We start from the raw sequence: 11,600 nt of genomic DNA, 5'->3' as shown, positions 1-11,600 counted from the left end.
ATGGTGATAACAGAGTGATGGTTTAGTTGTTCCTGAGTAGTGTTTATACTAGTCAAGGACTTTTCAGCTTCCCATGCTCTGCCAGGTGCACAAGAAGCTGGGAGGGAGCACAGCCAGGACAGCTGACCCAGACTGGCCCAAGGGCTATTCCATACCATATGATGTCATGCTCAGTATATAAGCTGGGGGAAGAAGAAGGAAGGGAGAGACATTCGGAGTGATGGCGTTTGTCTTCCCAAGTAACCGTTACGCGTGATGGAGCCCTGCTTTCCTGGAGATGGCTGAACACCTGCCTGACAATGGGAAGGAGTGAATGAATTCCTTTTTGCTTTGCTTGTGTGTGCGACTTTTGCTTTACCTATTAAACTGTCTTTATCTCAACCTATGAGTTTTCTCACTTTTACTCTTCTGATTCTCTCCCCCATCCCACCGGGGGGGAGTGAGCGAGCGGCGGTGTGGTGCTTAGTTGCTGGATGGGGTTAAGCCACGACAACTAGCTAGTATGGGGCTCTGTTTTGGATTTGTGCTGGAAAGAGTGTTGATAACAACGGGATGTTTTGGTTACTGCTGAGCAGTGCTTACACAGAGTCAAGGCCTTTTCTGCTTCTCACCGCACCCCACCAGTGAGTAGGCTGGGGGTGCACAAGAAGCTGGGAGGGGCCACAGCTGGGACAGCTGACCCCAGCTGACCAAAGGGATATTCCATACCTTGTGACATCATGCTCTGCAATAAACGAGGGGGAGGTTGGCGGTGGGGGGCCGCTTCTCAGGGACTAACTGGGCATCTGTCGGTGAGCAATTGTTTTCATTTGCATCACTTGTTTTTCTTGGGTTTTATTTTTCTCTCTCTTTTATTTTTTTCCTCTTTTCCTTAGAATTCTTGTAAAAATTTCTTCTTAATTATTACACTGTTTTTATCTCCACCCACAAGTTTCTTTCTCACTTTTTCCCTTCCAGTTCTACCCCCATCCCACTGGGGGAGAGTGAGCAAGCGGCCGTGTGGTACTTAGTTGCTGGCCAGGGTTAAAGCATGACACCTACCAACGGTTTGAGTGGAGAAACATTGCTCAGAGGATCTTCTCAATTTGTCCTGGCATATTTTATATCTCTACTTCTGCCTCTCTGACTTTTTTTCTTCCTCAGCCTATGCTTTGAAGAGCTCTCCAAGGGAAAGATTAACTGAATTATGGAATTACACAGGTTGGAAGAGTCTCCTTTGCAAGGGTCCTGGCAGCAGTGTCTTCTACTGGATCAGGTGAGACTCCCCTTACAACTGTTCTACTGAATTCATACAGTCCAGCTGGCCTGTTGACCTGTGTGTCCTCTCTGGCATGTGCAAGCATCATAAGTAATTACTTGACTCAATTTTATTCTGTTTTGCAGCAGGAGCTGCTACAGGGATCTCGGAAACAGTCAGATTCTCCACCCAGGATGTTAATCCCCACATTTATGCACAGGAATTGGTCTAGGCACAGCAGGATCTGCATTCTCTACGACTGTCTGGAAATCCCACCTGGAGAGGTCCCACACCAGTCAGTCCAACAGTTAATTTTGAAGGAGACTCATTTTGGCTCATTTTGGAGGAGGTTAATTTTGAAGGTGGTTGACTGAACTCAGCCACTTGGTTTCAAGTTGAAGCACTGTCTCAGACCGCTCTCTCCTCTTGTCGATGTGGATGATGAGATGGGAGAGTCCCTGGACCACACAGGGGATTAATGACTGAAGTGCGCTGGTTGCACACCGGCACAGGCCTGATACCCAGCTGCACCACCATTCGAAATGTAATGTAATTCGCACAGCTTTTGCCAGAAATACCGGTTCTTAGCTGGCAGTCCAGAATACCCATGCAAACCAGCAAGGCTGGAGAGGCATTTACTGTGTCTGAAGCTAAGTGGGCTGCATCCATATTTGTTTCATGTCATTGGGTAAAAACACAGAGAAAAGCAGAATCCCTACAGAGTGCAGTTGCGGTCTCCCATTCCAAGAAGGAAGAGGAAACCTAAGAAAAGGGAAGGGAATGCTGACAAAGGCAACAAGATGAATTTCACCAAGCACGATATTAGTTACCCTTGCCACACCTTCAACTGACCGGGTACCAAAATGGATCCTCACAACCACACCAGAGCAAGAATATTTTTCCTGAAGGCCTTTTCAGTCCTTCAAGAGCTGAAAATCCTCCTCTTCACACTGCTGCTGGTGATTTATCTGCTCGCTGTCATGGGGAATGCAGTCACCATTGCCATCCTTTGGCTCCACCACTAGTGCCACACCCCCAGGCATCCCTTCCGCAGAACCTTGTCCTTCTTGGATATTTGGCTCACTCTGGTCATTCCCCCTAACATGTTTGTCAGTCTCATGCTGAGATTAAGATATCTCTGTGGCTGCTTACAAGTCCCTCCGTCAGCACAGCTGAGTTTAACCTATGTGTTGTAATGTGTTTCGATTGCTGCAGGGCCATTTGCAGCCCCTCACACGACTCTGTCCTTACCAACTCCTGGCTGTGCCCCATGCTCATCTTTAGCTGCCGGGGAATGGCATCTCTCTCCACGCTCAGCCCCACCATCCTGTATGCCATTAGACCCTCTGTGCCCACTGCAGAGACTGCTTCTTCTGCGGCATCATCCCTTTGCTGAGAGCAGCCCGCATGGGCACCAGCTACTATGAAACATGAGCGTTGCTCTCTTCTCCGCTGTGTTGCTGAGCTCCTCCACACTGACTACTGTGGTTTATGCCTACCTTATATGCACCGCCCTGAGGATAACCTCTGTGCAAAGGCACACTAAGGCCTTCTTCACCTGGCTATCCTTCACCTGCATACCCTATCTTTCTTCACTCACTATGGCATATGCTGGCTGCATGCTTGACGATGCGGGGCCTGAAGAGAAGCTGCTTTGTTGTAAGCTGCCTGCAAATTTGCAGGTTCCCCTAAGAAAGTGCATTCAGGAGAAGAACAATTTTAGAGAACTGAGGTGTCACCCAAGAGAGTAAGAAGACACAACCCTTTGAGTGTTTGAACTGACCCAGAAAATGGACACTGGGACTGCCCCCTCTCATTCACTGATTCACTACGCTCATACTGCTGTAGGTGACTGAGCTTGAGCTTTTGCTCAAATACAGCCAGGGGTTTAATCTCAGAAAATGAGTGCAGAGCTTCCCCTATGCCAGACTAGAGGCAAAGAACAAGCCAGGCATTTGGGATCTAAGACTAACCTGAACCCCAAGGTAAAATGTCAGTGCAAACATGGAGCACTGCCCTGTACTGATCTTCCCATTTTACTCCTTGTGGAAGTGCTACCCATTCTGCCCTGGGACAGAGCCTAAGGGGACAACACAGCCTGTGGAGAAGATCTGTTTCACTGCTTCAAACCCACCTTCTCCTCCCCTCCCTCTCCTCTCCTTGCTTTTGGAATCATCCTACTTTGGCAGTCATCTGCTCTGCTCCTTTCCATGTCTAAAAACAAATATAAAGATGAAGGGAAAAACATCAGTCTTTATTGAATATAGTTTTCTTGTGCTTCCTTCTCTTAGATGTCTATTTTGACATTAAAAAAACCACAAAACCTTAATAAATGAGTGATTTGAGACTTGAATAGTGAGTTTCATCTACTTGGCTGCAGGTGCCTGTGCGAACTGGTTTTCCCCAGGCTCCCTCTAGAGTCAATGGAAACAAGAGAAAACGCTAGAGGCTGGTTCCTCCCAACCTATAACTGGCATGCAAAAGAAAGGTTACAAATCTCTTCCAGATGCTCTTCTCTTGCTCTGCGTTTAGGTCAGGACATTTGATAGCAATAGCAATGAGCAACTCTTTGGAAACAAGCGTGTTTCAGTGCAGACGGATGTCAGATGAGATTGTGTGACAGACTGTGTGGAGTCATCATACCTTTCAGTCATTATTTAGAGTATGAAAGAAGACAAGTTATACTTGGTCCCTATTCCACCCCCTCCCCCTTTCCTGAGGAAACAGAGAGCAAGAAGGTGTGGAAGGAAGCAGGGGATTACGAAAGAGATACTGGCTATTACTTATTTTGAAAACAGGAGATTCTCAAGGATTCCTAGTGCAAAAAGGCAAGTACTACTGAAAAGTAGAAAGAATAGCTTTCAACATATGTATTTCATTTCATTTCATTTGATGGTTTAGCATTTGTGCAATAGAAGAGATGAGTTTGGCACATAGGTGTGACAGATGTTTGCAATAGGTCTGAGTGAACGTGGAATTTGCCAGGAATGGGGTGAAATAGCTCGCAGCCTCTTTAAAATCTTCTGCTCTGGAGAAAGAATCCTTTGTGAGTGTTTGAGAAAGGTAGAAAGATGACAACAAATTCTCTGAGGACTCGAACTGAAATGTAAACCAGAAAAATCAGGGGGTGAGAAAGGCTTGAAGGGCTCTCTCTCTCTCTGTGCTCTATAGGAGGAAGGCTGCAAGAAAGGAAAGAAGCAGAGAAGGAAGGATTCCTTTCATCCAGACGGTGAAATAATCACACTTGACTTTTGCCATCTTCCTGTCTCGGCAGGATGAACTGAAATTCAGCATGGGAGCAGAAAATGAAACTGCAGTTACTGAGTTCATCCTAGAGGGTTTCTCAGGACTTGATCAAAGCCTACAGCTATTTCTCTCTCTGCTCCTTCTGCTCATATACCTGACAACAGTGATGGGGAACGCAACCATCATTTTCCTCGTGTGTGTGGATCACCGCCTGCAAACCCCCATGTACTTTTTCATCAGCAATCTGGCCTTCCTGGAAATCTGGTTCACATCCTCCACAAGCATCAAATTGTTTGTGATCCTGAGTTCTGGTAGGAGAACGATCTGACTAAGCAGCTGCTTTGCCCAGTCCTGTTTCTATTTTGCCCTGGGCTGTACAGAGTTGGTTCTACTTGTCGTCATGTCCTTTGACTGCTACATTGCCATCTGCCAGCCTTTGCGTTACGCTGCCATCATGAAGCCTCAGCTCTGCATCCACCTGGTTGCTTCTGCTTGGGTCATTGGCATCACAGCCTTCAGTTACCGTCTGGTCCTCCTCTACAAGCTGACTTTCTGTGGCTCGAACAAGATCTACCATTTTTTTTGTGACAACTCCCCCTTGTTCACATTGTCCTGCTCTGACCCCAGCCTGCTTTGGAAAACAGACTCTGTTTTGTTATCGTTTATCCTACTGGGTTCCTTATGTTTAACTCCGGCATTTTACATGGGCATCCTTTTCTGTATTCTGCACCTGCCAGCAGCCGCTGGGAGGAAAAAAGCTTTTACTACATGTTCTTCCCACCTCACCACCTTGGCCATTGCATATGGGAGCTGCATTGCTCTCTATGTGCGTCCTTCCGGAGATGTTTCCTTGGACACAAACAGAATTGTGGCTTTGCTGAACACTGTCCTGTACCCACTCTTAAATCCATTCATCTACAGTCTTAGAAACAAGACTGTGCTACTGGCCCTGAACGAAGCCATTGCCCGTGCAACAACACAGCTTTTCCCCTAATCCCGATGCATTTCTGGACAGCAATTCCAATGAGCTGCTATGTTAAATATGCTAAATAATACCAGTGCATAGGTATGTAACCTGCAAATACAGATGCCTCAGGAGATGCATGTTCTTGTTGGGTTGTGTTAGGTTAAGTGAGAAGAAGCTCATCTGCACACACAAAGAAGGCACTACCGATGGCAGGAGGAGTAACTCAGTTAACACCCTGCCCCAGCTGCTCCCAGAGCCATCACAGGAGAGCCACCAGCTCATCAAGAGCCCATCTCCACAAAGCGAGAAGACCTGTTGTCCAGGTGTGAAACCCACCAAGAGGAGTCACTGCGAGCAGCTCTCTGGATCACCATTTGGACTAAGGGAATTGTTGCCTAGGGGCGTAGGACACATTATGGGATGCAGGGGAAGAGCATTTTTGGATTGTACAGGACTTTTATTATGGGAAGTGTAGGGGAGGACCCTGACCAGTGCAGTCTGCCCTGTCTTCTCATTAAACTTAATTTCTAGCTCATTCCTGTGTGGGGGAATCTCTTTTCTGTGTGAACACGTGAGTGCAGGGGGGTGAGTGCAGCAACTGGAGAAGGACCATGGGGTCAGGCAGCCCGTACGTCATTAGTGCCAGCAATTGAGAGACCGGAGTGACTGGACTTAAGAGTTTGTGTGTGTGTGTGTGTGTGTGTGTGTGTGTGTGTGTGTGTGTGTTTGTGTGACTGGGGTGGTCTGTGGCAGCATCTGGAATGGGGTTGCAACCTCAGAGGCTCGTGCACCTGGGGAGGCTGGTATCCAGGGCAGCTACTGAGGAGACTGAGCATCTGAGCCCAGCTGCTGGAGGGATCCACCCTGTATGGGTGTATATAGAGAACAGAACAGAACAGAACAGAACGGAATAGAACAGAATAGTTCAGTTGGAAGGGACCTACAAGGATCATCTTGTCCAAATCCCTGGCCACTTCAGGTCTGACCAAAAGATAAATCATGTTATTAAGGGCATTGTCCAAATGCCTCTTAAACACTGACACGCATGGGGCATCGACCATCTCTTGAGGAAGCCTGTTCCAGTGTTTGACCACCCTCTTGGTAAAGAAATGCTTCCTAATGTCCAGTCTAAACCTCCCCTGGCGCAGCTTTGAACCAGTTCTCGACGGCCTGTCTCTGGATTTAAGAGAGAAGAGATCAACACCTCCCTCTTCACTTCCCCTCCTCAGGAAGCTGTAGAGGGCAATGAGGTCACCCCTCCGCCTCCTTTTGTCCAAACTAGACAAGCCCAGTGTCCTCAGCCGCTCCTCAAAGGACATTTCTTCCAGCCCTTTCACCAGCTTTGGTGCCCTCCTGTGGATGCATTCAAGTACCTTACATCCTTCTTCAGTTGTGGGGCCAGGAACTGCACACAGTACTCCAAGTGAGTCTGCACCACTGCTAAATACAGCGGGATAATCCCCTGTCCTGGTTTCAGCTGGGATAGAATTAATTTTCTTCCTAGTACTTGGTATAGTGCTGTGGTTTGGATTTAGGATGAGAATAATGTTGATAACACACTGATGGTTTACTTGTTGCTAAGCAGTCTTTATCCTAGTCAAGGATTTTACAGCTTCCCATGCTCTGCCAGGTGCACAAGAATCCGGGAGGGGGCACAGCCAGGACAGCTGATCCAGACTGGCCACAGGGCTATTCCATACCATGTGACGTCATGCTCAGTATAGAAAATGGAGGCAGTTGGCCGGGGGGCAGCGACTGCTGCTCAGGGATGATCTGGGCATCGGTCAGCAGGTGGTGATTGTGCATCACTTGTTTTGTGTATTATTTATTATTACTATTACTATTACTATTACTATTACTATTACTATTACTATTATTTCCCCTTCCTCTGCGGTCATATTAAACTGTCTTTGTCTCAACCCACGGGTTTTACTTTCTTTTTCTGATTCTGTCCCCCATCCCACTGTGGGAGGGAGGGTGAGTGAGTGGCTGGGTGGTGCTTAGTTGCCGACTGGGGTTAAACCACAACATCCCCTCTTTTGAGCCCCTCGTTATACTGCACCCCAGGGTGCGGTTTGCCCTCTTGGCTGCCAGGGCACAATTCTGACTCCTGTTGAGCCCCCTGCCAGCCAGCACCCCCAGATCCCTTTCTGCAGGCCTGCTCTCCAGCCACTCCTCTCCCAGTCTATACTTGTGCCCGGCATTACTTCATCTGAGGTGCAGAATCCAGCATTTGCTCTTGCTAAACATGGTGAGAATTGCCTCCTCTGGGTCATGGATACAGCTGTTAGACTGCACAGGGCCCAGGAGTGTTCCCTGTGCTGCCCCATGATGCCCCAGTATGTCCCACTGGCCTCCAGGTAGGGTATGACCCCTTCACCACTGCTCTCTCAGCCTCATCCTCCAACTGCTGTTTCACCCATCTGTTTGTGTGCCCTTCCAAAATGAAATGTCCTAACTTGGGTACAAGAATAGTGAGGGAGAACATGTCACAAATCTTGCTGAAGTTGAGGTGAACGTCATCCACTATTGTCCCCTCATGCACAAATGCAGTTACTTCATCATGAAGGCTGTCAGCTTGGTAAGGCATGCTTTACCCTTTGAAAGTCCATGCTGACTGCTTTTGGACACATTCTTCTCTTTAAAGGTCCCAGAAATACCACCCAAGAGATATTGATGGCTTATTCCTCACCAAAGTGAGCTTGTACAGCCTGTGGTTCCCTGGGTTGCTCCTTTGGCTTCTTTCAGAGATGGACGCAACATTGCTTTGTCCTCGCTCACAAGAGACCTCTACCAATCCCATGACCTTTCCAAAGGGATATTCCACAGAAATATCAGTCTTCCCCTGTAACTTCATTACCACTATTCTGTATTTAATTTCTCTAATCGTTCGTGTATTTTCGCCTGTCCTGATACACTAAATAAGTCATCTTATTTACAATTTCCTGATACAATAAAGTCATCTTACCAGTAGACTGTCTAGACAAAGGCCCTTTCCATTATTCTCCAGTTTTCTCCTCCCCTTACTCTTTGTTCATTCAGATACCTCTCACGTATGCTGCTGCGTTGGGTTTCAGGGAGTTAAAGCTTTCATGTCTTTCAGTAGGACAAGTGTCTGCTTAGCCAATTCTTTAATTATGTTTATCTCTACCTTTCTGTAGCTATGTATCTAAAACATTTCTCATAAGATTATGCCTTGTAGAAAGGCAACTTCATTACAGGTAGCTTGTAAGTAGCTTATGCTTGAGGAGTGTATTGTATTGTTTCTGAAACTTTATCATGCTTTACTTTTCTTTGCTTGCAAATAGGAAAAATCCTTCTCTGCCTGTGTGCAGCCAGTTGTCTAAGGAGATCAGGTGGGAGATGGTGCAATGGAGCTGTAACACCCAGTTGCAGACTTCAGTGGAGAAGTCTGATGTAAGGAAAAGTGACGTTATTGCAGCCTTTCAGTACTTAAAGGTAAAGTACCAAAGCTCAAAGCTCAAGGACAATAAAAAGGGCTTTTTTAAATATCTAAATAGCAAAAGGCAGGCAGGAAATAACATTGGCCCATTACTTGATGAGCAGGGTCACCTCACAAACAGGGACATAGACAAAGCAGAGACGCTTCATGCTTTCTTTGCCTCCGTCTTCAACACCGATGAAGTGTTCTCTGGGCTAGAGAACCATGACTGCAAGAACGACAAACTCTCATCCAACCCCGAACTTGTGCAGGATTTGCTGCTCCAGCTGGATAAGTCAATGGGGCCGGACGGGATTCATCCGAGGGTACTTAAAGAGCTGGCTGATGTCGTAGTGAGATCTCTCTCAATGATTTATCAATGCTCTTGGGAATGTGGGGAGGTCCCAGTTGACTGGAAGCTGGCAAACGTTGTCCCAGTCTTCAAGACGGGCAACAGGGATGACCCCGGTAGCTACAGGCCTGTCAGTCTCACCTCTGTGCCTGGCAAAATGAGGGAGAAAATTCTTCTGGGAGTTATTGAAAAACACCTGAAAGACAACGCAGTCATTGGTCCCAGCCAGCACGGGTTCACGAGGAGAAAGCCCTGCTTGACAAACTTGATTTCCTCCTATGACAAGGTTACCCACCTAGCTGACCAAGGGAAGCCAGTTGATGTCATCTTTTTGGACTTCAGTAAAGCCTTCGATACTGTCTCTCACAGTATCCTCCTGGACAAAATGTCCAGCATACAGCTGGATAAACACCTAATGCAATGGGTGAGCAATTGGCTGATGGGTCAGGCTCAAAGGGTTACAGTAAATGGGGTTACACTGGGCTGGCGATCAGTCACTAGCGGGGTTCCCCAGGGATCCATGTTGGGGCCAGTGCTCTTCAGTATCTTCATAAATGACTTGGATGCAGGACTTGAAGGTTTGTTATCAAAGTTTGCCGATGACACAAAATTGGGAGGAGCCGTTGACATTCTCGAGGGAAGAGAGGCCCTGCAGAGGGATCTAGACAAATTAGAGAGCTGGGCAATCCCCAACTGTATGAAGTTTAACAAGGGCAAGTGCCAGATTTTGCACCTGGGACATGGCAGCCCTGGATGTACCTACAGACTGGGGAATGAGAGACTGGAGAGCAGCCCCGTGGAGAGGGATCTGGGGGTTCTGGTCAATGGCAAGTTGAACATGAGCCAACAGTGTGCCCTGGCAGCCAGGAGGGCCAACCGTGTCCTGGGGTGCATCAAGCACTGCATTGCCAGCCGGGCGAGGGAGGAGATTGTCCCGCTCTGCTCTGCACTGGTGCGGCCTCACCTTGAGTACTGTGTGCAGTGTTGGGTGCCACAGTACAAAAAAAACCCCAAAGCTACTGGAGAGTGTCCAGAGGAGAGCCACAAAGATGGTGAAGGGTTTAGAGGGGAAGCCGTATGAGGAGCGGCTGAAGTCACTTGGCCTGTTCAGCCTGGAGAAGAGGAGACTGAAGGGAGACCTCACCACGGTCTACAGCTTCCTCACGAGGGAAGGAGGAGGGGCAGGTGCTGATCTCTTCTCCCTGACGACCAATGACAGAACCCGAGGGAACGGCAGGAAGATATGCAGGGGAGGTTTAGGTTGGACATTAGGAAAAGGTTCTTCACCCAGAGAGGGGTGGAGCACTGGCACAGGCTGACCCTGGAGGCAGTCACGTCGCCAAGCCTGACAACATTCAAGAAGCATTTGGACAAGCCCTCAGACATAGGGTGTGAATTTTGGAGTTGTCCAATGCAGGGACAGGAGTTGGACTCGATGATCCTCGTGGGTCCCTTCCAACTCAGGACATTCTATGATTCTATGATTCTATGATTCTTCTAAGATAGATGAGGACAGACTTTTTAGCAGGGCCTGTTGCAATAGGACAAGGGGTAATGGTTTTAAACTAAACGAGGCTAGCTTTAGACTAGATATAAGGAAGAAATTTTTTACAATGAGCATGGTGAGACACTGGAACAGGTTGCCCAGAGAGGTGGTAGATGCCCCATCTCTGGAAACATTCAAGGACAGGTTGGATGGGGCTCTAAGGAACCTGATCTAGTTGAAGATGTCCCTGCTCAGGGCAGGGGGGTTGGACTAGATGACCTTTAAAGGTCCCTTCCAACCCAAAGCATTCCAGGATTCTATGATTCTATGAAAAGGTGAATCAAGTCAATTTGCAGAGGTGAAAGCCATCCAGCTGGCTTTGGATATTGCTGAAGGAGAAAAATGGCCAATGCTCTATCTCTATACTGACTCATGCATGGTGGCAAATGGCCTGTGGGGGTGGTTACAGCAATGGAAGCAGAGTAACTAATAGCGCAGAGGCAAACCCATCTGGGCTGCTGCACTGTGGCAAGACACTGCTGCCTGGGTAGAAAACCTGGCTGTAAAAGCACGTCACGTAGATGCTCACGTAGCCAAGAGTCAGGCCACTGAAGAACATCAAAACAACCAGCAGGTGGATCAGGCTGCTAAGATTGAAGTGGATCTGGACTGGCAACATAAGGGTGAATTATTTCTAGCTGGGTGGGCCAATGACACCTCATGCCATCAAGGAAGAGATGCAACATCTAGATGGGCTCGTGATCGAGGGGTGGACTTGACCATGGACGCTATTGCACAGGTTATCCATGAATGTGAAACATGCGCTGCAATCAAGCAAGCAAAGCGGTGCAAGCCTCTCTGGGATGGAGG

The 11,600-nt window shown here is 47.8% G+C and overlaps 1 pseudogene across 1 annotated transcript; it reads left to right on the top strand.

Moving 5' to 3' along the window:
- Positions 1–4,529: 4,529 nt before the first annotated feature.
- On the top strand, positions 4,530–5,510 carry LOC309603943 (olfactory receptor 6M1-like; annotated as a pseudogene). The gene has a single exon. The product of its transcript is annotated as an olfactory receptor 6M1-like (transcript).
- The last annotated feature ends 6,090 nt before the right edge of the window (positions 5,511–11,600 follow it).

Source organism: Platalea leucorodia (genome assembly GCF_965183815.1).
Source record: "Platalea leucorodia genome assembly, contig: HAP1_HAP1_SCAFFOLD_266, whole genome shotgun sequence".
Lineage (NCBI taxonomy): Eukaryota > Metazoa > Chordata > Aves > Pelecaniformes > Threskiornithidae > Platalea > Platalea leucorodia.
This window is presented reverse-complemented; position numbering and strand designations above follow the sequence as displayed.